The following is a 26,573-nucleotide window of genomic DNA, read 5'->3' as shown; positions in this document are numbered from 1 at the left end:
CTTGGGAAGACCTAGGTTAGGGAGAAGTCTTCCTGGACTAATTCTTCCAAACTCTGGAAGGCCAATTTTCAAATTAGCCCAGGCGCCCATGCAAATTGGCCGGGGCCGGCCATACATTCGTAGATACATCATACATATTACATGTCTTTCAAGTTTCATGCCTTTGAACTTTGAAGTTATAACTTATAAGAGATAAGCTGCCACGTGTGGTTGCCTCACCAACCTCACCAACCATGGCGGTTGCATTCAACATTGCTGCAACTTGCAAGAGCCTGGAGGGTGAAGTTTGAGCTGAGCTCGGCTGCTGAAGAGGTGAGCGCATCACTGTAGATTAAGTGAGAGAGGACAAGCTTAAGTTCGAAGCTGGGTGATGAATGAGAGGGGGAAGGAGGGTTTAATTTAAAGCAGAGCAGAGCTGGAGAGGAGCTTACAGCCGGCCTGAGCTCAAGTTTGACAATAGACAACAGAAAAGAAAAGGAAAAGAAAGGAGAAAAGCACGAGTCTCAGCAAGTCCCCCTCACTCAGGTGAGCTCTCCAAATTCCAAACTCTTGCGATGTTCTCTGCACCTGGCAGATTGGTAATGTGTGAGCTCTTGTGTTGGAAAATTGTTTTTAATTAGATGGCCTGCCAACGTAGTCTCCTTGAAGTGCTTCAAAGTAAGCAAGATAAAGAGAGAGAACGAGAAGAAACCTTGCACAATATATTTGGCTCTCCGAAAGTGAGTCTGATGAGGACTCAGAGAGTGAATCAAGTGAAGACGAAGTCGTTGAAGACATGGACCTTTCGGGTATGCCCCAAGATGATTTGCCAACCAATAATGAAGATCCCTCAACAAGTAAGAAGAAGAAACAAGTGAGGCGGAGAAAGTTTCGTACAGAGTGGAAATCAAAGTATCTGTTTCTCATTCGACTTGTTAAAGGTGAACGAGAATTCATGAAGTGTGAATGGTGTGAAAAGTTTAGAGTTAAGGGGCCATGGGGTGTTGGCCAAGGGTGCAAGACTATGAAGAGGGATGCAATAAGAAAGCACATGCGATCACGGGAGCACAAATGGGCTGCAATGCGAAACTATCATGAAACAAAGGGGACAACACTTCCACAGCATGCTGTGGTAATTAAAGATAGAAACAAAGAAAGGGTGATCACTTGCATGAAGTTGATGTATTTCACAGGTGACGAAGATCTTGCAATCACAAAGTTTGAAAAGGTGTGCCAAAACTAGCTTATTCTTTAAAGGTGGAAGGTATGCCTCTTCAACACGATTACTCATCTTACACAAATATGATGGCTGGAAAGGAATTTTTATTCTCTATATCACAATATCTTCACAAAGTACAACTTGAAGAACTATTGGAGAGTCCTTTTTATGCTTCAATGGTAGATGAATCTACTGATAGAGCTTTAGAGAAACACTTGATCATCTATATTTCTTTTCTTTCATCAAAAGGAATGGGTGTACGCAACATTGAGTTTGGAAAGCTCATTGTTGTTTCTGATGGGACTGCACAAACAAAATTTGATGCCATTATGGAAGTGATGACCCAAATTGGCCTTAACAAGCAACGACTAATTGGAATAGCTACAAATGGTGATAGCTCTATGCTTGGACGACATGATGGAGTGTGATCCTCTTTTCTTTTATAACTTACTATGCATTCTTATGTCTCTGTGAAAACAACATATCATCTACAACCACCTTCCCTATTTTGTCAAAAAGTATGGATGCCCAGCAATTTGGTCTACCCAAGGCATGGAGAAGTCTCACTACATGGCACGTAATGCATTTTTCAGACACACACAACACTATGGAGGGAGTCAAAAGGCAAATAGTCTGAAGGAAGTCTTCCAATGGTTTTACCGAGGCATTCTACAAAGGCTGCATGCTAAAAGAAAAGTTGCTAGTTCCAAAGTCAAGCTTGCTTTTATTCTAGCCCAAAAGCAAAGACGAAGACAAACTTTGGACAATTCAATGGCAGCAGAGAGACATAGACAATGGAGGGATTCGAAGATATTTAGAAACCATAAATGGACAAGTAAACATGAATAGCAATTTGTAACTTATTGATGTTATGTCCACATGTTTTCAAACTCAATCAATAGATTTTTATTCTATGGAACAAGTGACTCTTGGTGTTATGCCTATATGTTTTGAGACTCCATCAAAAGTATTTCTTTTGTGAAACATGTGATCTATATTAACAAGCATCAATACATCCATGAGCTACACACAAAAAATTCAATCAATACTACTTAATTATGCCAGACACACTATTGATCCTTACCAATAAGGTACTGAGTGTCAAACGCTTTTAGAAGCTACTGAGTACTGAAGTGTCGTACGGTGATGGGACAAATGCAAAAGGGTACTGATCGTCCGTACGGACAAGGAACTGATGAGGATCAAAGACTTTGTACAAATCAGTTCAACTTCAACATAATGTTTGTGCTATATTTGATGACTAAATCCTATTACTCCCAAGGCCTGCGAGTCGGAACTCTCTTTTTGAACTTGATTGGACTCTTTTTCTTCCTTGTTGGCTTGATGTCGACTTTCTGTTTATCCATGCTTGCCTCTGTTGCTTGTCTGAGAGGGGTATCCTTGTCTTCAGCTATCTCCACGTGTTCTTCTTCTTGGATTGTGTGGCCTGATGCAATCATGGGTGGCTCTCGAAACCTTATGAGCTTGTGTTTTCCATAGCCCTCTAGACATTTGGGCTCCTTAACACCACATGCTAATGCATAAGAAGTGTAAGACAAAAAGTAAGAGGCCCTAGAGGCCTGCTTATTCACATAATCCCCAAATATATCTATGGCGGACAACCTCTCTATTAAAATGATCTTTTCCTTTTGCCATGGAAGATCATGTCCACCTAAAACCTTAGACAAACATTTAAAGAAGTAAACAATGGCTTCTCCATTGTTGCTCAACTACCTATGGTAAATCAAGATCTTAGCACTCCCTAGATCATGAATATAATGAGCTAGGCTTGACATTTTGCCAAACCCAGCCGGCTTGCTTCCACTTGTTCTCTGGAGGAATGTGTCATCCTCAATTTGTAGCTGCCATGTATCAAAAGATTGGAGTGAGACAATAATACATAACTACAAAACATTTAAACACAAGATAAAGTATTTGATTTGAAGTAATAATATCATACCTTCTCATTTTCATCAGCAACAAGAAGTTCATCTTTCCAAAGATTTATTCCTCTCCCCTCCAGTCCAGCCTCTTCTTTAAGCTTTTCCTTATGAAGTGCTGAGAGATTCATAGCTTCCTGGGTGAGCTGGAAGGCAGCTTCATCTGGCTCTTGAAAATTTTCAGCCTCTTTGAAACAAATAGTAAGGGCCTCTGCAGGATCAAAAGTTGTTTCCAAAGCTAGCAGTGAATGGTCATCCTCTATGCCAACCTCCTTGTCAAGCCTTGAAGCCTGGGCAATAAGGGAAATGGCATAGTCCTCCCTCAAATTGAACATACACTCTATATCATGGAGGAAAACATAATCTTTACCACCAATCAAGACACCTGGAAGCATGGGCACTGCATAGTTGCTGCTCTGAACATCAAAATCTTCAACTGGTTGTGCTGCCCTAAGAGTTTCAGTCCTCAGTTGAACAAGGTCAAGAGCAGCCACTTGCAGCCCCTCATCCTCGAGGTTGATGTCTTCTTCCTGCTCTGCCATATCTGTTGCCACAGGAATATCCTCTTTTACCTCCGCTCTACAGATATATCTTCTTCTTCAGCCTCCTGCCCTTGCTCTTCTAGAGATTGCTGTTGGAAGACAATGTACATAAGGAATGCCATGTTTTCCTCAAGCACTCTACACTTTCTGGTGTGCAAGTTACAGCTGAATTTATATTCCTCAGGCAGGCTATCAAACCTTCTATTCACATGGTACCTCAGCCTGTCAATGGAGACAATATGATTTAAATGCACAAAAACCTTTTCACCTTCCATAATCCTTCCTGCCTCTGTCAGTTGTTTGAAGGTATCCCAATGGTCTGAAAGAAAATCTCTGTGATGCTCCAAAACAGAGCTCATAGTGAACTCCCTGTTGAAAATACTGTGGTATATGTGGAAGTTCCTCTAAGCCTTGCACTTGTGAAGAAAGTCAAATAGGAGCAAATCTGGAGATTTGTCCTCTTCTAGTTCCCTTTCTTTTGAAAGGGAAGACTCACCTTTCTGCTCTAGTCTCTTGTTTTTGCCTGAACAAAAATTTATATACCATGAATTCTATATGCTGACATATGCAATCAGGTAATGTATAGGATATCACCAAACAATCTCTTCATGAGCACACATGAATCACCTGGTGATTGCTGTGGTCTGAGTATAGCAGCAGAAAAGTCCAGCTTCCTCTTGAAAGGAGGGGCCTGAGAATCAACTGTTCCAAAGCAAAAACTTTTCTCATCATCAAGAATGAAATCCCCAGGGACATAGAAAGCAAAACAATGAGGAAACAGTGAAAACCAAAAGGGACACAAGAATTTGCAACAAAATGCGATGCAGAACCATTTGAAAAATGTCAAGTGCTCTCCTCGCATTTTGTTGCAAATTCTACATTTCTATTGACATCCATCTCCAATCAAAAGCTAGGGACATCTCACAATGTTCTGGACAGTAAATGGCACTAGGAGGAATTCCCCAGGGCAAAAGAGAGCAAAACAAAGAGGAAGAAATAAAAACTCAAACTAATATCAAAATTTGTAGGAAAACGCGATTTGGAGCATTTGGAAAATGTAAAGCACTCTCCTCGCATTTTGTTGCAAAATTCTAAGTCCTATTCATATCCATCTCTAATCAAATCCTAGGGTGATCTACCAGATTCCTAGGCACTGAGAATCAAGAATTCTATAGATGGAAGAAATATATATCAGAAAACATTGGAAAGGGTATAGATCTCTGACCTTTCTTTTCCTCTTCCATACTGTTGGAGTTGCCCTGGTGATTCTCTTGCTCTCTTCCAAACTTGAGCTGCAGCACAGGTAACCTGGAGATCTGGCAGTGGTAGTAGTCTTCAGAAAGGTTGCAGAGTGGATGGAGTGTGTTGGGTAGGAAGTGATCAGAGTGGGAAGGAAAAGGATGATGGGAGGGTGCTGGCAGGGATGGAAGACGGGGAGGGAAGAGTGTTAATGGATCTGATTATGAAATCATGATTGGCATAATTTTCAAGGCAAAAAGTGACTTTCACACGTGTCAAATTTCAAATTCCAAAAGATCTGGGTGAGACCCACACGTGTTAAAAAACGACTATATTTCACACGTGTGGTATTTAATAGCTGCTTTATTTGTATTTTGCAATAATCTACTCTCCTAACTCAGTTCTCTTGCATCTCTACCTCCCTACTCTACACCATCAGCATCCAGACCAGCAGCAGAGATTCATCCCCAGCACAGGATACTCATCATCAGGACAGCACACCTACAGATAGCTTCCAGGTCAGTAAGACAATCTATTTCCTTCTCTTCTTGTTTAATAGTATATTAGGGTAAGGTACTGATTGATGTGATGTAGGTTAGATATTATGATAAATATTATATGCATTTCTTAGATTTTTTCCACTGCATGTAGAAGCACGAAGACTTTTTATTTGGGCTTGTTGAGTGAGAGCTTGATCACTTCTTGCTTTCTATAGGCTCAATCCATGTTGCACCAAGCTGTATACACACTGAAATGACTAAAGGCATACTCAAGTATGCTGCCTCAAGAATTTGCAGTAAAACGCGAGGAGAGGGCTTTAGAAATCTCAAACAGCCCAAATCGCATTTTGTTGCAAATTTGAAAATGCTTCTTCATCCACCACTTTCATTGTGATTTTGTATCTTTCTAGGCTATTCAAGGCTGCATACTCCTTGCATAAACTCAATACATATTGTTTATAGTTGAAGAGACAGAGAATTCACTGTAGGAATGAAATAGCATGTTGTTTCAAGTATTTGCAGAAAAACGCAATGATGAGCTATTAGAAATTTCAAATTATCATAATCGCGTTTTGTTACAAATTGTTCAATTTTGCTTTATCCAATTTGTCATTACCTTCTTTTATCATTCCATGTTCTCCATGGTTGTAATCTTTTTCCATTGCTTTGTATGCAGCTTTTCAGAGTGATGGCAAGAACCAAGGCAACTGCAAGGAGGTCTAGCAAGGGGCCAGGGCTTGCAGCAGCAGCAGCAACTGGGGCTGATATCAAGAAATCTAGTGTGCCTCCAAAGGGAAGAGTTGCACATGCAGGAAGGGGAAGCCAATGAGCATGCTGCAGCAAAAGTCCAAGAGGTTAAAACATTCTGCAGGTGTGCTAAAGGAGATCAGGAAACAACAAAAAGCTATAGGCTTTGCAATCCCCAAGGCACCTTTTCAGAGGCTAGTGAGAGAAATTTGTGATAGCTAGCACCTTGGTTTCAGGTGGAACAGGACTGCCATTCTTTCCTTACAGGAAATGGCAGAGGATTACTTGGAGAAGTACTTTGAAGATGCAATGCTTATAGCAGCCCATGCTCACAGGGTAACTCTGATGGCCAGGGACTTCAACACATTGTCCAGAGTGAGATGGAGGTATGACAAGCTGGTCCATCCTGTGGAATGGCAGGACATAAAAATGAGAGACATATTATTAATTCCACCTACAAGGAAATTGAAGGCAGACAAGGTGAAGGTTGTTGAGGTGACCCACACAAAGAGCACTAGAGGGAAAGTTGCTTATGAGGAGTCACTGAAGCAGCAAATAGAAGAATCCAAATCTGCTATAGATGTGGAGACTGTACAGATGGAGCTGCAGATACAGAGAAGGTTGCAAGAGCTGGGCCCTAACATAGTTGTCCATATTGAAGATGATTTTTCAGAGAATAATTTTGACTTGACAAAAGCATGCTTGGCAGCATTGGCTCATAAGAATGAGTATTGCTCAGATACTATCATTCTTGCAATGCTCCAGTAAGTGTCTTTTATTTTACATTTGTTTGCAAAACAATCCTTATTGTACCTCCTCCCTTACACCTTACCCTAATTATTGTTTTGTCCAATGTAGCATGATGAGAAGCTGGCTGAACCATGCTGTACAGCATACAGTTCATATTATTGATCCTGCAATTTCCTTCAAGTTAAGAGATCCAAAGGAAACTCCCATGGATATTTCCAATTGGTTCAGACACTGTGTTTGATCATGTTGATATTTTGCTACTTCCATACCATAACAAGTATGTGGGTGGCTGCTTCTTTTGGGATTTTTCTTCAAGATTGAGTACTCTTGTAGCCTTTGATTTCTTAATGCTTTTTTCCTTATGCAGTGACCACTGGAGCTTTGCTTCTATTGACATCCAGCAGAAGCAATGCTTTTTATTCAACTCTCTTAGAAACACACACAGAGAGGTGAAATTGTAAGTGGTTTGTGTGCTATTTTTAACTTTAAACTTCATTATTTGGATTTAATGCACACTAACAGAATTATATGTATTGCAGTTGTATTAGAAGACTTCTAGATGTATTGTAGTTGTATTAGAAGACTTCTAGATGCATTGGATCACTGTCCTCCTAATGTCAATCTTTTGGATTCAATAGAGCCAATAGATTTAGAGGTAGAAAGTTGTTCCCTCTACTGATGTCTATTTCATGCTATGCCTTTGAACTTATTGAATAATTTTATTTTGTTCAGATATTAACAGTTTCTAACATATCTTTCCAACTATCCAAACACCACAACAAGATGATTCAAGTAGCTGTGGCTGGAGAGTGCTGATTAGTGCCAAATATATACTTTCAAGCTATTTTGAGATAGGACAGCCAGAGCTTGTAAGAAAAAATAATTTTCATTTAGCTTCAAAAAATTTGATATTGGTACAAAGTGTTCTAAATCATCATATCTCATTGCAGATGAGAGAAGATAGCTTCAGCTCGAACTATGTGTATAGTTTTAGAGCTGATATAATTTGGAAGTTTTTGAAGTATGCCTCCCCCAAACCTATTGTACCAGCTACTGTCGAGTTGGGTGAGAGCTCTAAAGTCCGAGAAGGTGTCATACACCTTGATGACACAGATGATGCAGATGTGGTGCCATAGGAACAAGGACCTAGTGCTGATGAGGAGAAGCCACAAGAACAAGGACCTGCTGCTGCTGCTGATGTTATTGAGGAGATGATGGAGCAGCAGCAAACAGATGCTCCAGGGGTAGTAGAGGAGACAATGGAGTAGCACCAAGAGACTGTACACGACAGGATGGAGCAGCAGAAAATAGATTCTCCAAATAAAGATGATACGGTGAGATTGGACCATGTAGAGCAGCCTCTAGATCAGCCTGTAGATAAATAGAAAATTGTTGTCAAGAATATGTTCTACATATATAATTAAACACTTCTGTATAGAATTTTACTTTATTGAATATAATACCTTTGTTTATGGAGTCTGTGTTATCTCAATTTTCAAATTTTCAATGTCTTTGCATTTTATTGAACTCTCTCTTCTTTTGAGCACCTGCAAAAAAGCAATATGAAACAATAGGGTAAAGTAAACTAATAGCAGTGCTTAATGAGACTAGGATAAGTCACATGGTATACCTTCTTATTGTTGTAGATAAATAAAAAGTCCTTTGAAATAGAACCTTCTGTCTCAAATAGAATGTCATTGCGCAATTGAGCTAGGGAGCAACATTGTCTTAATGAGATATTGACTAGCACATCACCATTCTCAACAACATCAATATCAAGAAGTTTATTTTCTGCACCAAAAGAATCTTCATCTTGATCCATTGGGACTAGTTTTGTACCTAGCATTCGACTACGCTTATAATAAAAAGAAAAAATGAAATTTTGTGATGCAACCATGTACTTCAGTTGCATAGAAGGTTGGACAACCTCACAAAACACTGAACTACATGTCTTCTTATCCCAACCTTTATCCAAAAATTGTGGCATGCATGCCAGACTTGTTGCTTTAACTGTGAACATTGTTTTTGAAACCTTCACTGGAAAGGTATTAAACAAGTCTACAAAAACTGTGAGGCATGCATAAAGAAATTTTTATTATCCTTGTGGCAATATTGGGCCTCAGAGCTTTCTGTACTTCTTTGAAAAGCTTGGCCCTATATGCCTCTGTAACACTAAAATGTGGGAGAGGCCAATCCACTGAATTCCATGCCGGAAGGTCTTGTTTTCTTAACACACCATGTGTGTTTGCATTGTCCAGCAACTGATAAAAATGATCAGTAAAAAATATACCGGATTGAGCTAGCTCTGTTGCACATCGACCTTGGTATTGTTGTTCTCCTATCGATCCATGCAAAACATCTATAAATCCCAGAATACAATCGATGTTTTGCCATGTCTCATACGATGAAGGGTATAAATCTGAAATAAAATAACACAAGAATGTCAATAAGCAAAGAAAGAAAGCTTTGTCTTAAAAATCCATACACCTCATAAAGAACAAAACCACAATAGAAAAATATACAATTAGGCCTGTGTTGCGGAAGATCATTTGGATAGTCTCGCAAGACAAGTTCTTTATGCATGTACACATGCTGAATCAAAACTTCTTTCACCGATATCTTCCCTCTAGTGATTTTAAAATCTCGTACTCTTCCCTTCCATGATGCCAAGAAAATGTTTTTTGTCTGGGGTCTCTTTCTTTTGCTAGGTTGCATGAGCACCCATGCTCCTTTCGAAACAGTAAACCTTTCCCAAGTTCCTTCCGTTTTGATTGTACTTGAATTCTCTACCGAAGAAATAGAAGAAGCAGGTCGACGGGGTAAGGATGTGTGGTATAATTCTGCCTTCATAGCATTATCATCCACAGAGCGTCTTCCACAAGAACGGCCATAGTTTTTATTCACCATGGAGACCTTGTGAATCTGTAACCACAGCAAAGTAATGTAAACAAGATAACAAAGTGAAGTTTCAAGAAAGAGAAAGTGGGCAGACAGATAGTTGACAAGAAACATCTTACTCTAAGCCAAACAGGATCAAGAGAGCAGTTTTGGAAAAGAAGAGGCTGCTGCACAATGAGGCAGTGGTGTAGAATGGTAGACCTTTCGAAGGAAAGGCAGCACAACATTTCAAAGTTCAAAGGAAGGTGAAAGCGGGAAGGCCCTTGTCAGAGAAAATGTCAGACTAGATTCTATCTTCATGTCCAAAGATCTTGTGAGAATAAAAAACCAATCTCCACATTAATGTAGCACGCTTGTACCTACATAAAATATTGTTTCTTTTATCTATTTTCTCTTATTTTTGTGAATTTCCAACGTTACGTTGGCCCTCTGTTCATTGGTTTGAGAGCTTATTTTTCCAAACCGTAAAAGGCTCCAAAATGAGCTCCCTTTTTCCCTAATGAGAACTTCCGGAATGGAGTTTCTCAAAGCCACAAGAGAGCACTATTGGGGAATCCTTTAAGCCTCCAATATTGGCAAAAGTCCATTCTTTTCAGTGTTGATCGATGATAGTACGGATCTCACCTTGGAAAAGCACATGATCGTGTATATAACTTACCTAGAAGATAAAGATAATGTTCCATGCGCTTGCAAGTTTGTGGCTTTGCTCCTATTGGATGATGGGAAAGCCCAAACAAAGTTCAATGTATTGATGACTCTCTTGGAAGAAATGGGCTTGTCTCTTGCGAAGCTCATTGGGTTTGCATTGGATGGAGTGTCATGTATGAGGTGTGAACAATGGAGTGCTTACCAAATTGCAAGAGAAAATGCCACGTGTCATTGGAGTACATTGTGTTGCTCATCGTGAAGCACTTGTGGTCTCAGATGCATGTGATAAATATGTGGAATTCGGATTTTTGGATGCTTTTGCAATAGAGTTCATCCATGGGTGGGAACGTCACAAGAATCTCAATAGGTTGATGAAGGCATTTAGTCTTAAACCCTTATAAGTTCTAAGGATACATAGTGTTCGATGGTTATCAAGGGGTAAAGTTATGAAAAGATTAGTGGATACGATGCCCGTCTTCTTGACTGACTTTATGGAAGATCCCTGTCCCCTCTGCGCAACGAATTCTGGGGTGCTAGCAGCGAAAGTAGCACTTCTTACGCAGGGCAGGGTCCTTCACTCGGGGCCTCGCCCACGTATATCCGCACAAGAGACTAATCTCTCGATATCTTCCAAAATCGAACCCGAAAAAACTTCCCTCGTTCGGAAAGCACGAGCGATTCCTCCACGATATTTTTACTCTAACTTAGTCAAGAGTCTTAACTAACTGAACTGATCTGACCGAACCCGTAAGTTCCCATAGTCAGATTAACGAAAAGACTTGCACTTGGATCATAGAGACCAACGCTTTTTTTCTCATTGAGAGGCACAGCCGTTGATTCTTTTTCATAGAACAATTTTTATCCGAGATTTACTTCATCTATCGTACCATAACAGAATTGAGTCTCATATTAGGGATCCATCAGTCCAGCCTAACCCCATCCAGTCCCGTGAGTTAGCCAACCGCCCCCAACCACTGTAGTGATGGGATCCATTTAAGAATTTGGTTAGGTTTTGTCCCAGGTGCCAGGCAAAAGAGTTCTCAGGTTCCCTAGCCGGATATTCATGCAAACTTTAAACTAGTCACACCACTTACACACCCAATATGAAATTGTCTTTCTCATAAATTCAACTGTCTTTAAAATAATCTTTTAATGAAACTATAGTATCACTTATCATAATCCTCCAAAATTATTCGATTGAATCCTAATTTTTATTTTTTTCTTTATCGGTGTACCTATGGCATCATTGGCAACCAAAACGTTCACCACCTGTCCACTCAGGGGCGGGCCTTTTTGATAGTTCCTAGCTCATAGTACCCGGCAATATAATCACTTATAAAAATTAAAATAAAATTTTCGTTGAAGATTCAGTAAGATCAACTTTACAGATCCATATAAAAGAGCCATGGACTCATCCGTTGAGGACTAGCAAGGTCAATCAACCAGATCGATGCTGAAATTCAGAAAATAACTCTTACTCCTTGTTCCAATATCTTTCACGACGTACGTGTGGGTATCTTTGGTGGCCCAGAGCCCGAGCACTGTATGGTCAGCACCCTCTAGGATCCTTCACAGGTCACCTAGCGCTTCACTCATACGTCGCTTCCTTGGTCCCTCATCCACCATACCAGAAGCTCACCATTTAAATCAAACCAAGACTAGTCAAGACCTCGGCTGACCTTGCTACGTGAGACGTCCTCCGTTGACTCTCCATCAGCTGTTGCAACTTTATCAGTTAGGTCTCCACGACCTCATTCTCACAAGATGGTCAAAATGCTTTTCCAGTATTTTTGACATAAAACAGTCATTTAAAAACAGGTCATAAATACAGTTTCTATAACGAACTCTCGTCTTTCCTCCACATTGTTCCACATCAATCCTCATTTATTTCATATGTATTTCCATTCTCATCACATCATTTTTCATCTCATCACATCATATTCATTCACATCACATATCACATCTATCCCAATTTACATCACATCTCATTCACTCACATCTCGATTGACATGACATCACATCTCATTCATTCACATCCCGATTCACATCACATGACATCTATTCACGTCCATCACATTCATTTACATCACATCCATTTACATCCATCACATCACATTCATTCATATATCCACCACATTCATTCTCATAACCATCCCATCACATACATTCTATCCACATTATATCACATCACTTCTATCCTCGTCATATCTCATTCATACACATCTCATCTCATTTTTTCACATCCATCCAATCATTCACATGTACGACGACTCACATCTATCCATACATTCATATCTATCACTTCACATCCACATATATTCATGTTATATCACATCACATTCTTTCGCATACACATCCACATCCATTCTTTCACATACACATTCACATCCATTCTTCACATACACATCCATATCCATTCTTCACATACACATTCACATCCATTCTTCACATTCACATCCATTTTCACATACACATTCACATCTATATCCATTCTTCACATACACATTCACATGCATTTTCACATACACATTCACATCTCAATTCACATCACATTACATCTCATCCATTCATTCACATCTATCTGATTCACATCGCATCTCATCACATCTATTCACATCACATTACATCCATCCATTCATTCACATCTATCTGATTCACATCGCATCTCATCATATCTATTCACATCACATCTCATTTCTATGCAAGTTTTCAGTTTGATTTTCTTTTGAATACAAGGAGTATTTCTTGAATCAGTATCCCCAAAACTTCTTGATCAGAATTTTGAATTTTATACCAGAATTCCTCGAATTCTATAACCTTGATCCACATATCAATTCGAAGGGTCTCAAACTTAGTTTCAGATTTGGCGAGAGTTTTGAGTGTATTTTTCTAAACTGGTCACACCTTCTTTCCTCGAAACTCACGAAAGAGTTTGGTCTTGGTCATAGTCTGATTCAAGGTTCGAGTCAGATAAGATTTTTTCTGATCTATCTTGTTCGAAAAGGTTTGATAATTCAGTTACTATTTTACTGAATTTCTTTCTTTGAATATTCACTTAACTGATTTCTAAATTAGTTATGAATTTCAATGAAGAATAGATTAATCATTTATCTGAATATTTTAATCTCGATAGATTTCCTGAATTCTCTTTTTACAATCCGTGTGAATATAAAACGATAGAAATTTCTCTCTTAGAGTACTTAATTATTTATTTATCAAATACTCATAGAATTTAAACATAGAATTTAAGAGAATTCTAATTTTGATATAAAAATTCTTTATGCATCTATTTATCCATAAAAATCAACTTTTGTGAGAATAACTCTTTTATATTAAAAAAAATCCTTTTATGCATCTATTTATGCATAAAATCAATTTTAATAGGAATAACACTTTTTAAAATAAAAAGAATTTCTTTATGCATCTACTTATGCATAAAAAATAATTTTTATAAGAATAACGCTTTTATAATAAAAAAAAATTATGTATCTTTCTATGCATAAAAATCAAATTTAATGAGAATAACACTTTTGTAATTAAAAAAATTCCTTTATGCATCTTTCTATGCATAAAAATCAAATTTAATGAGAATAACACTTTTGTAATTAAAAAATTTTCTTTTATGCATAACACCATATTAGATAATTTGGAAAAAATCCCATTCCCATTTGCAAAATGGGATCATGGTGAACTTGTCCAAAAGTTTGTCAAAACCCCCTTATGTGACATATCATTAGAAAGATATTAAAGAGTAGAATCTAAATCTATGACCTCCAAAAAATTTGGAGTTGGTATGTTTAAGATATGTCCAAAACTATAAGGAGTAATTGATTCCCAAAATATGAGATTTTTTCCAAATTACCTAATATTGACTTGCATCTTTCTATGCATAAAAATCAAATTTAATGAGAATAACACTTTAGTAATAAAAAAATTTTCTTTTATGCATCTTTCTATGCATAAAAATCAAATTTAATGAGAATAACACTTTTGTAATAAAAAAATTCCTTTATGCATCTTTCTATGCATAAAAATCAGATTTAATGAGAATAACACTTTTGTAATAAAAAAATTCTTTTATGCATCTTTCTATGCATAAAAATTAAATTTAATGAGAATAACACTTTTGTAATAGCATCTTTCTATGCATAAAAATCAAATTTAATGAGAATAACACTTTTGTAATTAAAAAAATTCTTTTATGCATCTTTCTATGCATAAAAATCAAATTTAATAATTAATATCAGTGATATCCATGCATATTCATAGGTGAATATGTACATGGAGTAATTAGAATATTTCTTTTAGATGTAAAAATGATGGGAATTACTCTTTTGGAATAACATAAAAACAAACTTTCTTTTCCACAAAATTCTAGAAAATTTTACCATAACCTCCTTCGTATGGCTGACCATTTCTCATTTTTATCATTCTTTATTTAACTTAAATTAACCCAAATTAGATTTATAGAACTCTAATATACACAATTTTCTAAATTCAAGAGAGTAAACAATAAAAAGAGTTTAATTAATCCTTTAGTTAATCTTTCTAGGATAGAGAAAGGTTGGAATGTAAAGAGGAGAAGGGGGTGGCCTTTTTATCAAAGGCATAGCATTTGAATTTAATTCAACATCTGCAAAACATAAAAATTAAGAAAACCGTAGATTTTTCATTAAACAAGTACGAAAATTAGCTTATATGGAGCTTGTAAGCTCTCCTTTGGCTTAAGGGATTCAGGGTTCTACTCTTATTTGAAGCAAGATTGGCCACCAATTCACTTTGGAGAGGATTAGGCCAAAAATATTTGAATTATTAAAAAATTCAATGTAGATAGCTCAGGACAGGAACAGAGTAACAATGCATAAAAACCATTAAGCTTTTACAAAGGGAGAGGCTTCTATTTATAGGAAAAAGTGAGCCTCTAATCAAGCAAACAGATTCTAGAATTTTCCAGATCAGTTTGGTCAATTTTTGATCGTTTTGGGTCAGATCAACTTACTTTTTGGATCTAGTTTTGAAATAGGAGAGAGGAGAGATGAAAATATCTCATTTTATTGATTAAAAATTGGGAGTAATGATGATAAAAAGGTGCCTACTTCATGAGGGGAGATCCCTACACTGAGGTGTCAAATTTCAGTTTTTCTAATTGTTTTCTTTGGTCCTTAGTCCACTCTTCATCTTATGTGAGCGTTTACTCATTTTTGGGGGGGTTTTTTTTATTCTTCAATTTATCTCCTCTCTACATTTGGATTAATCTTATTGGTCAATAGGAATCTTAATTGGACCATAATCTAAAAATTTCTGAAAATGTGGACCCTTAGGCTAAGGTCCTTTATACCTATTTTCAATTAATTCCAATTGCACATTGGAAAGTTCTTTTTGAATTTCTAATTCAAGGGAAACCATTTTAGACACTAGGAGAATTTTATATCCAAAAATATCTCAATTTTGAATTACCTCCCTCTAGACATTTTCTCTCTCCAAGTCAAAACAGGGTAAAATAGGATCTTTCTTTTATTTCAGAGAGGGGAATAATTATAAGATCAGAAGGGGAGGTTCTTATACCTGCACACCTCAAAAGCTAGAGGGAGGAATCTTACACTTTAAGGAGAATGATGCAAATCTCTATAACATTGCTATAACGTTTCAAGTGCAATTCTTGATCCATTTTATGGCGGATGTATTGCATGAAATGAACATTCTCAATAAGAAGTTTCAAAAAGACCATGTGGATATCACGGATGTTGCAAATGCCTTCGATGTTGTTATTGAGATCCTTCAAAAGAGGTATTTTGGTAATCTATTTGGGTATGGTTCAAAGCACTATAGAGAGTTCTTGAATAAGGTCAACAATCATGCACTTGTGTATGTTTGAGAGGATGGTTGTGTTGAAAGGCATGCTTTGCATTACTCTTTTTTCCAAACTCTACTAGTGGAGGGGAACTATATGATTGCATCACACTTGCCATTTGTTAGTGAATTAATCAATGGAATAAATGCTAGATTTACCAATTTGCCTCTTTTCAATGCGGCAAAGCTTTTTTCTCCTTCTAGCTATGAGAAGGATGTTCGTGTTCGAGGTCAAACACACAAGGGATTTATGGATCGATTATGTACAAAGTTTGGTGTTCAAGAAGGGAGTAAGCTATAGATGCAATGCAATGTGAGTTTGAAGTGGATCATTTTTTTCTCACATTGTACAAAGAAAATCAAAGCTTTACTTTCCGCGAAGCATGGGGACATTGTCGTGGGGTGAAACGGAGTGGGTTGAATCTTATCCAAATCTCATCAAGCTTTGGCAAGCACTACTTGTGGTTTCGGTGAGCACCACCGCATGTGAAAGAGGGTTCTCGAAGCAGAATCGTATCAAAGATGACGAGAGGAGTAGTCTTACATTGACTACATTAGACACTCTCATGATTTTGTCATTATCAGCACCACATGCTTTGAATGACATGGATTGGGAAAAGATTTATGACATATGGGCCTCCATGAAGTTTCGGAGAGTTCGACGTTTGTCTTCCTAGTTTTGCATGAGGTGGTATGATGATTGATTGTCCAACTTTTTGGTGATGGGATGCCTATGTATGTTGTGCGCGTTTTTGGCATTGCAACTTTTTGGTGATGGGATGACTATGTATGTTGCAAATATTTGGAAGGAAACTTAAAATGTATGCATCTTTGTGGTGTAAAGAGATCGACTATGTAAGTTGTAACTTTTTGAGAGAAAATGGGCTATGTACGTCTTATGTGATTGACAGTGTAACTTCTACAACCTTGTGAGATTGGTAAGTAGTGCATCCTTGAGAGTGAATTATCTAGTCATTAAAACAATTTAGATTTCAAGTGGCTATGTAAGTTTTTAGGTCCGTTGAAAGTGGATCACCTTTTTGCTTCTCTAAGCTAGCTTGTGTAGGCCACTTCACTACAATGGTAGATGTTTTTCACAAGTACCTTGTTTTGTCAAAGAGAGGAAGTGGATCCATAATGAAGAAAGACTCGATTGCTTCATTCTCAAAGATGAAAAACTTATCGAGGTAAGAATAAAATTACTCAACTTTAGCATTATCTTCTATTGTGATTTCTCAAGTATCTTATCTTTTGGCATGGTTTTCAAGATGGACAAGAGGATAAAAGCTTTATTCAATAAACATGGGCAAGTTGGAATCAAGGTGCGTCAACAAATGGTATTTCTTTTCATTGTGTTCAAAATTTAATTTTTAATGTTTTTTTGTATTGTAACACTTTTAAAAGTTTTATTTTTGTAATCTCATAGCTTAGTATATAACTCCAAATAAATTATAGTGATGTAAATTTATAACTCCACATAAATTATAGTGATGTAATCTCATAGCTTAGTATATAACTCCACATAAATTATAGTGATGTAAATTTATAGACAAACTCAAGGTGTATAGAAGAATATTAAGATTGTGTGTATAAAATGCTTCTAGGCTCTACTTAACGGTCAGAATTTTTTGGGGGATGCATAGTGAAGACCTACCATCATGTGTAGTTTCAAGTGGGAAGACCAAGCTTCATTTTGGTCTTCCAAAAAATACCAAGGGAGGTCTTCCATTTTCAACCTTGGTAAATAGTATATATGAACTGAAAAAAGATCAAGTACACTTTATGACAAAAAGGGTTTTAGTTTTCCCTAAAGTCCAATACAACCCAAACTTGACTTCATTTAAGAGTTTACAAATCAAATACCATCTCTCCTCCTCCATGAGAAACCTCTAGTGCTCCCAAGACATCTGATATCCAAGCATGATACAAGCTTCCATTATTACTTCAGTAGTGCAGCTTCTTGGGGATTGTTTTTCCAACCTACCACGTTTCTTTGACTATATTTTCATTGTGGGTCTAGTTCCCATTGGGCTCTCTATAAAAGCAACAAATGTATAATCCGTCTGTTTTTTCTTGAGGTACCACCTTGTAGTTCTAGGTCCAAATCTTGGTAATCTGCATTTCCATCCTTCACAAAATCTCACCTGCAAAAATAAGCCAAAGGGTTAGGCGCCCCTTCCCAATATGTTTGAAGCCTCATCCAGAACAGTGTACAAGTCAACAAGTGATGTTCCTCTGCAGATTTAGTAAGAGATGATCCAACTCATCACCTCTCAGTTTGTTCACATTACACACAAACCAACACATGCAGACACATTTATGCATTACATCTAAAACCTTTAAGCCAACAAGTGAGATCTTCTGAAAGACAATGGCATTCCTAGTGCACCAAATTTCCCATAGAAAACAAGCTCATAATGTTAAACAATAGCCCTGATTTTTCATCATTGAAAGACCATTTTTCAAGAATCCAGTCTCCCCAATATGCCTGAATACCCAACCACTACACAACCCATTTAGCAATCCTAGCCCAGGCACCTCTTATAGCTAGGCATTCCCAAAATGCATGTTTTCCATTGTCCAATGAAGACCTGCACCACCTGGGACAGCTTCCACTAGAGATGTTTTCTTTTTTTGCAGTTTAGATTTAATGGGGAGAGCCCACAAGCCAACCCTCCACAAAAAAACCTGAAATCTCTTTGGAATCTAACTTTCCCAAAGCAACATCCATCTCTTTTTCCAAGAGGCAAGACCCCAACTCACTCTCCAGATCTTATTGTAATATTCCACATTGGCATCCCCACATCTCATCACAAAGTAAAGATCTCTGGTTTTGCCACTTGCTAACTTAACACCATTCATCCAGGTCCAATCTTTAATCCAAGAAGATTCATCAATAGCAGTGGAGCACCACCCCCTTTGGATTTGATCAAGGGTCTGGGTCAGCAGATCTCTCTCTCTCTCTACTAGAGAGATGAAATTCCCAAGTTATATGATCCAAGTCTTTCCACCTCACCACAGCCCAGTCCCAACAATCATTCAAACACCTTAGTCCTTTATTGTTTAACTTCTTAGCATAGGTAATGTCAAGTAGACCCAAGGGGGAGGGTTGAATTTATGTGTCCACCATATCCCCAAGCTCAGCATAGAGTAACCAGTCACTCTGCACTCCCCATCCCAAATCATCAGGCCCAGGTAGTCTTTCCATCTCTTGCATAGCATCTTGCAAAGTGTAGAGTTAGTTATTTTGATAAGGGCAAAGGAAAACAATTTATCTTTCCATCCCAGGTCCCACCATATGCCTTAAGCATAAACCTCAGAGGATTCAATAAGTTCCCTAACCATTAAGGCCCAAGAGTCATTCTGAAGCTACCATTTAGGTAACATCAAGGCACTCCTTGTAAGGCTATGAGTAGGCATATGTAAGATACCAATACCCCCTTCTCCGTTTGGGACAGATAATTTATCCCATGCCAACCAAGTTGGGACTCTTTTGGCTACTCTGCCATTCCTCCATAAGAAATCTTTGACAGGGCCTATTATTTTTTTCCAGTGGGCAATTACCAAATTCCATCATTGGGCATAAGAACATTATGTAAGCATTCAACACTACATTACAGATATCAATCCTGTTATATGAAATAGAACTCAAATGCCCTCCCATTTCCTTAATTTCTCCAAAAATCTATTGACAGCCCAATCAGTCATCTATTTATTAGTTACCCCAACCCCAAAGGGGATTCCCAATAGTCTAACAATTTGTCCCTTTTGCACCACCTCTGCATATCAAAATCATTGTCTTCTGTCAAGCTAATGATTTTGGATTTTTGTATATTGCATCTGAAAAGCCAGAAGCAACAGCAAATTCCTACACAATATCCAAACCCAATATGACATTGTTGTTCTCAACTCTTAAAAACAACAGAGAGTCATCAGCAAAACACTGTATAACCAATTGTTCACTATATCTTAGCTTTAGACCAGTGATACTGCCAACTCTCTAGGCATTCTCCAGTGACACCACCAGTGGGTGAGAGGCAATAGCAAACAAAAGAGGAGCCAGAGGACAACCTTGTCTGATAGACCTATTAATCTCAAACCCTCCCACCACTCTTCCATTCAAAAAGCACATTAGAGAACCCTCCACAAGACAGAGTATAAATACATGTTGCCATTTTTGTCCCAAATAGAAGCTTTTCGGCTAAAAAGGACCAATGAACCTTATCATTGGCCTTTTCTAGATCAAGTTGTAGCATAATGCATTTTTGTTGGGTTTTGATAGCCACATCTCTTCCTAACAAGGCAGCAAAAATATTGTCATATATTGATCTACACTTAATGAACCCATCTTGTTTCTTAGAAACAACTTCTTGTAATACTAGAGTGATTCTAAGGGCAATCACTTTAGCCATAATCTTGTAAATCACAGTTAACAAGGTGATGGGTCTCTAGTGTCCAAATCTATTACAGGCAATTTGCTTTGGAATTAGCTTCAGACCTTTTTTAAAATCCTTATCCATGTTACTAGTGTTGAAAGCTTTCCTATAAACTTCCCCCACAATATCCTTTAAGGAAGACCAAAATGCAATGAAAAATTATGTGGATAACCGATCTCATCCTGGGGCCTTATCCCTCCCCAATTCAAGAAGGCAACCCAGCACTCCCCAATTTTAACAACAAAAGGAAACCAAACAGCAGCCTATTTTTTATGAAGATGGACAACCTCTGAGTGATATGAGGTTCTACCTTTAGCTTGAAGGAGGATTGCTCTTTGAGGAGATTTCAATCTGAAGATAGATTGTTGGGGCTAATTAGTCAAAATGTGGGTCCTAAAAAAGCTAAATGGTTAGAAAGATATGTGGATGTCTCTCTTGCAAACTTAATCTTCTCAGGGCACCACTGCTCCAAAAAAATGTTTTTTTCAAATCCTTAAAATTAAAGGCAATCCTTAGGCTTAACCAGGATTTAGACTTGAAATAATACATATGCCAAGATTTATTACTAAAATGTATAAATTTCATCCCTTAAAATTAAAGGCAGTGAATTTCAATGAGGGTTTCTAAATTTCCATACGAAAAAATGTAGTACAAACCAAGTTATGTGAGTAATGTCAGGACATATTTGTACGCCACACGAAAAATATATTGGGCTTGCATCTCAAGTCTTGGAGGGTATCCCAACTTCCAAGTTGAGCTCAAGCACATTTATCGAAGCCGTAAAACACCCAAATTACACTATTATCAAAGTTGCACAAACAAAATTAGAGGAATTGAAGGCCTTAAGAAAATACTTTCAAGACTTAAATGTACACCCTTAGAAATTCACTATAGAGTCTAGACAAAAGAGAAAAAAAGAGAAATTCACTATAGAGTCTAGACTTAAATGTACACCCTTAGAAATTCACTATAGAGTCTAGACAAAAGAGAAAAAAAGTTAGTCCACCTTAGGAATAATGTTTACATGTCATAGCACATTTAGTGAGGAGAAATTTGTCTTTGAAGTCCTCATTAAAAAAAATATTCTTGAATGCAGAAAATAAAAAAGGAAGGCATAATTTCAAATCATCAATCCACAAGGCCACTTCAACGACAAATGACAGGAATTATAATATAAGTAAATACAATGTTTGTAAACATTATTGGTGAAGAAACATGTTAACCAAAAGTGGTTAACACCATTTGACATTGACAAAGGGGATTTGTGACCCTTAGTGGGCACCAATTGATCAAGAAAGCACGGCATAAGTGTTCATCGATGGGATCCATGAGGACATGCAACTTTGAAGTTTGTAAGACATCTTACATGATGGGTTGATTGACATTTGATTGTGCTTACCCAAGCTATGTTATAAGTCCAAGAGGTGGGCTATAACCACAAGATTGGTATGAGGTGAAGTTTTAAATGTCATTGGGGTAGATTTGGTTAGTATCACTCCTTTGATTATTGGTCTTGCACAACCATTAGAATTATTTTTTTTAATGTAATTGAATGGGAGAAAAGGCATTTCTATAATTCAATGCTTTGTATTGTGTTAAGCTTGCTTCCGCTATTATGTTTTCTTACATGGTATCCTATCATAGGCTCTAGGAAAAGCTTGTTTATTTGCTATTTGAAGGCAATTTTGGAGAGATGGCCCAACATGCAAATAATGTACCCATCTCTACCATTTGTGATGGAAAGTTGGATGGGACAAATTACACTCTTTGAATGTTCAAGATTAGGTCTATTATTGATTCATATCGGTTGTGGGAAACCGCAACTAGGGTTGATGCAAAGTCAGACCCTACTTTGGATCCAACAGATCCACCACTACAGACTATATCGCCAAATTATGCTCTTGCTTTGGTGTGGAGGTGAAGAAATGCTGATACGCTATGTGCCATCATCACCAGCATCACTGACTCAGTGATGAGCATAATTTGGCGATATAGTCTGTAGTGGATCCAATAGATCCACTACAGACTATATCGCCAAATTATGCTCTCGCTTTGGTGTGGAGGTGAAGAAATGCTAACACGCTATGTGCCATCATCACCAGCATCACTGACTCAGTGATGATGACCCTAATTCAGCATACTATGCACAGGTTGAGAACCATATGGCAAGTTCTTAAGAACCAATATGAGATGAGGAATAAGACAAGGATTTAAAACATTGATAATCAACTTGCAATAGAAAGGCATTCTAAAGGAGATGCAACAGAGAAATCTATATCATGGAGATAAAGAATCTACAAGATAAGATAGTGGCAATGGGAATTACTAAGACTAATGAAGAACTAGCATGTTACGTGCATTAGAATTTTGCCTCGGAAGAAGTATGACAGTTTAGTGACCTCACTGAACATGTAGGTGCATGATTTGCCTCTTACTTTTGAGGTGTTCTTGGTGGTAAAGGAGGAGATGATTTTTAAAGCCAGAGATGGTAGTGATGTTGCATTCTCCACAAATGCAAAGAAAGGCAAGGAGAAGAGCTCCAGTAAACCCAAATGCTTCTAAGAAGAAGAAGAAATCAAAGACTACCTCGATCATATGGTCAAATCAAGTAGATGAAAGGAAGCAGATGAGAAGAATATCACTTTCAAGAAGGAGTGTGGGAATAATGTTGAGGCAAAATTAGAGCTGTTTGTGGCAATAGAAGAAATGTATGTAAACGCAGAACATTCCTTAGCATATCCGATGGTTCATGTATCATTGATAGAGGAGAATCCCGACATATCACTAGTCAAAAGGGTTGGTATACCTTCCTCTCAAGCATGTGGGAAAGTCTGTCGTGGAAGCGGTCAAAACAATGACAAATGCACATACATGGGTTAAGGTACCATTACTTTTGTTTCTAGTAATGGTGATACTAAGAATTATCCGATGTTCTTTATGTGTTAGACATCAAGAGGAATCTGATGATGTGACCAAAGCTGACTTTTCTATGACTTGAAGGTTCTCTTCGAGATAAGGCTAGTGCACTCACCATGCTAGTGAATACCATTAGTAGAGAAATCTGTGATGCAACAACTTATATGAGCTGTCAACTTTTACATCAAGCCAATGTCAGGATAAGTAAGCTATGGCATGAGAGTTTTGGGCACCTCAGCTTTGTAGTCTTAAAAAACATGTATGTGTCAGGATAAGTAAGCTATGGCATGAGAGTTTTGGGCACCTCAGCTTTGTAGTCTTAAAAAACATGTAAAAGTTTGGGATTGTGGCACATCTACTAAAGTTTTTAGAGGTGTCAGATGTGTGTGAAGCTTGTATGATAGGCAAATAACATCGTCGTGCATTTTCACAAGAAAGCAAGGATCGTGCAAAGGCTCCTCTAGAGCTTGTATATGTAAATCTTGTGATAAAATACCAACCATTGCATTGGGTGGTTCTTCTTACTTCTTGTTACTAATCAATGAAGACCATATTAGAGAGAATTAGGGCCACAAATGAAAAATTTTGGGCCCTATAAGAAAGTGATTAAGATGTTAATTTAGTAAAGGTTTTAGAGGTCAAATGTCTTTTTTTGTCTTTAAAGGATATCTTTGCATATCTTTGAATATATCTCAAAAGTCACTTTTTCGTGCCATAACTCCCTTGTAATTTGAATATTTTTTAATCACTCACTAACATCTACGGATTTCCCTCCAACGTCCTTCCCTCCAAGCCGTTTTGTGAGCTTTTCCTTCTCATAACCTAGCCTTAATACAATCTTTCATAGCAGCTAATGGCACAACTTTTTTTAATCTTTAACAACCTATTCTAATCTAACATATTCTAATCTTTTACAACTTTCATTTACATCTTTTGGAAGTTTAGTTTGGGATATGTCTAATTGAAATAGTCCCTCCCAAAGAAAGTTTCATATGAATATTAAGCTCAATCTTGAATATTGAACTTTGTGCAGGGCAAATTAAATTTCTTTGAAAGATGCAAATGAAGCAAACCGACTTTGGATGGAAGGGAGGAAACACATCAACTTATGGGTTGATTGTAATCTCTACCCAAAATATCCCTCAACTGAAAGGTGTCCTTCTTTTTATTATGTTCATGATCTTATCTGAGTTGTAGGAGATGCTGTAAATGGTCTTTTAGGATACTATACAATGTTATGCCAATATAGGAATGAACAAGTGCATCATATTTTGAACTTAAACACTTCTTTGATAAATTCTGAAACACATCTTACTAAGCTTGAAAGAAAACTCAAATCTCTTGAAGATTTAAATGAGTACTTAAGTGGTAAATTATAAAATCTTAAAAACACACCCATTGGATTGAGAGAAAGAACAAGGCAAATGAAACATATAAATAATTTGTCTAAGATTTTTGGGGCAAGAAAATGAAGGATAAAATTAGCAAGCCAATATGTCACTCAAATTTCTGGTCTAAACATGTATGATTCTGAAGATAGAGTACAACTTCTCAATGAGACAATGAATAAAATAGACATCATTAAAGTTCTTAAGCTACAAGAAAATTCATCATTAAGAAAAAAGTGTATGCAAATATCATGGAGGGGGAGGTGAAGAGATACAAATATGGGAAGCCTATGTGCCAACATTTTTGGTCCAGTTATTAGGAAACCTTTAGACATATTTTGGGCCCTTTGCTAACGACCTTCATTAGCACCAATGAACCAATAGGAAGAGAGGAGTGTGCACATTTGGTCTCCTCCAAAAGTAGGGGGCAACTAGGCTTGTCTCCCTCATTACTACATTTGTGGGGTTCAAAAAGTAGGGAGTAGCCTTTATAAATTAGGGAGGTGGAGTGCAAAAAGTAGGAGGGTGTCATAAGCAAGGGGGTAGCTTCTAAAAAGTAGAGGGCTCCATCAATTTCAGCCCCATCAATCTCATGGGTCAAAAAACCCTTAAAAATAGGCACGTGTTCTTTTCCAAAAAAAGAAGGACGGAACTCTCCGCCTCTGCATAGATTATCGAGGGCTAGCATTTTTCCCTCTCAAAACCCAATCCAAACCATATTATATCAAAAAATAACTTTTTTCCCCTCAAATTTCTCTCCCTACACGTTATTCTTCTCTCCAACATCATCCTCTTCATCCCAAACCTCAAATCTCCATAGCTCATTCTCTCTCTACTGTGCAACCTTCTCTCTCTCTCTCTCTCTCTCTCTCTCTCTCTCTCTCTCTCTCTCTCTCTCTCTCTCTCTCTCTCTCTCTCTCTCTCTCTCTCTCTCTCTCTCTCTCTCTCTCTCTCTACTGTGCTTAGATTTGCAGCCTTCTCTATCTCTATCACGCACACGTGCACACATTCGAATCTCCTCACACCCACATCTACCTCCCTCTCCCCAAAACTCTAATATGTACTGTGCGACAGTCTTTCTCTCTCTCCCCCCCTAAAACCTTTGTTACATAACACACCCTGGAGGGTAGTGCATATTTGTTGAGGAGAAGGCCAAGGGATGAGGTTGGGGCTCTACTCATGCACAATACTGGGGATGAACATGGTGCTTGGGTTGAAAAACAATTTCAAAAGGGAGATTGGGTGTATTTGCAGCCTAGTGCCACTGAACCACATTGAGTTCAGCGGTCGATGTGGTTGCACCATTGGAAGGGGCGTCTACTAGGATTCAAAGAAACAAGGCAGGATGGATTGGTGGCCCTAGTGCAACATGTGTACTCGGCATCAAAAATTTCTTTGAGCCCACATCGTCATAGTCCTCATTTCCCTTGCAACTGTATGCTTTCACTTTAGTACGTTAATGTACATGGTATGTGAACTATTTTTTTCAACTTTATTTTACAGTTTCCTCATTTCCAGATA

General features: G+C 37.7%; 1 long non-coding RNA gene and 1 pseudogene across 1 annotated transcript; both read left to right on the top strand.

Moving 5' to 3' along the window:
- Positions 1-233: 233 nt before the first annotated feature.
- Positions 234-16,989, top strand: LOC147606338 (uncharacterized; annotated as a pseudogene).
- A 303-nt stretch (positions 16,990-17,292) lies between these two features.
- LOC147606337 (uncharacterized) lies at positions 17,293-25,147 on the top strand. Its single transcript, XR_015264930.1, has 3 exons — positions 17,293-17,499; positions 17,581-17,634; positions 24,698-25,147. It is a non-coding gene; the product is annotated as an uncharacterized LOC147606337 (long non-coding RNA).
- Positions 25,148-26,573: the final 1,426 nt, after the last annotated feature.

The sequence above is a fragment of the Cibotium barometz genome, chromosome 57 (assembly GCF_041138505.1).
Source record: "Cibotium barometz isolate CiBa-2024 chromosome 57, ASM4113850v1, whole genome shotgun sequence".
In the NCBI taxonomy this organism is placed as follows: domain Eukaryota; kingdom Viridiplantae; phylum Streptophyta; class Polypodiopsida; order Cyatheales; family Cibotiaceae; genus Cibotium; species Cibotium barometz.
This window is presented reverse-complemented; position numbering and strand designations above follow the sequence as displayed.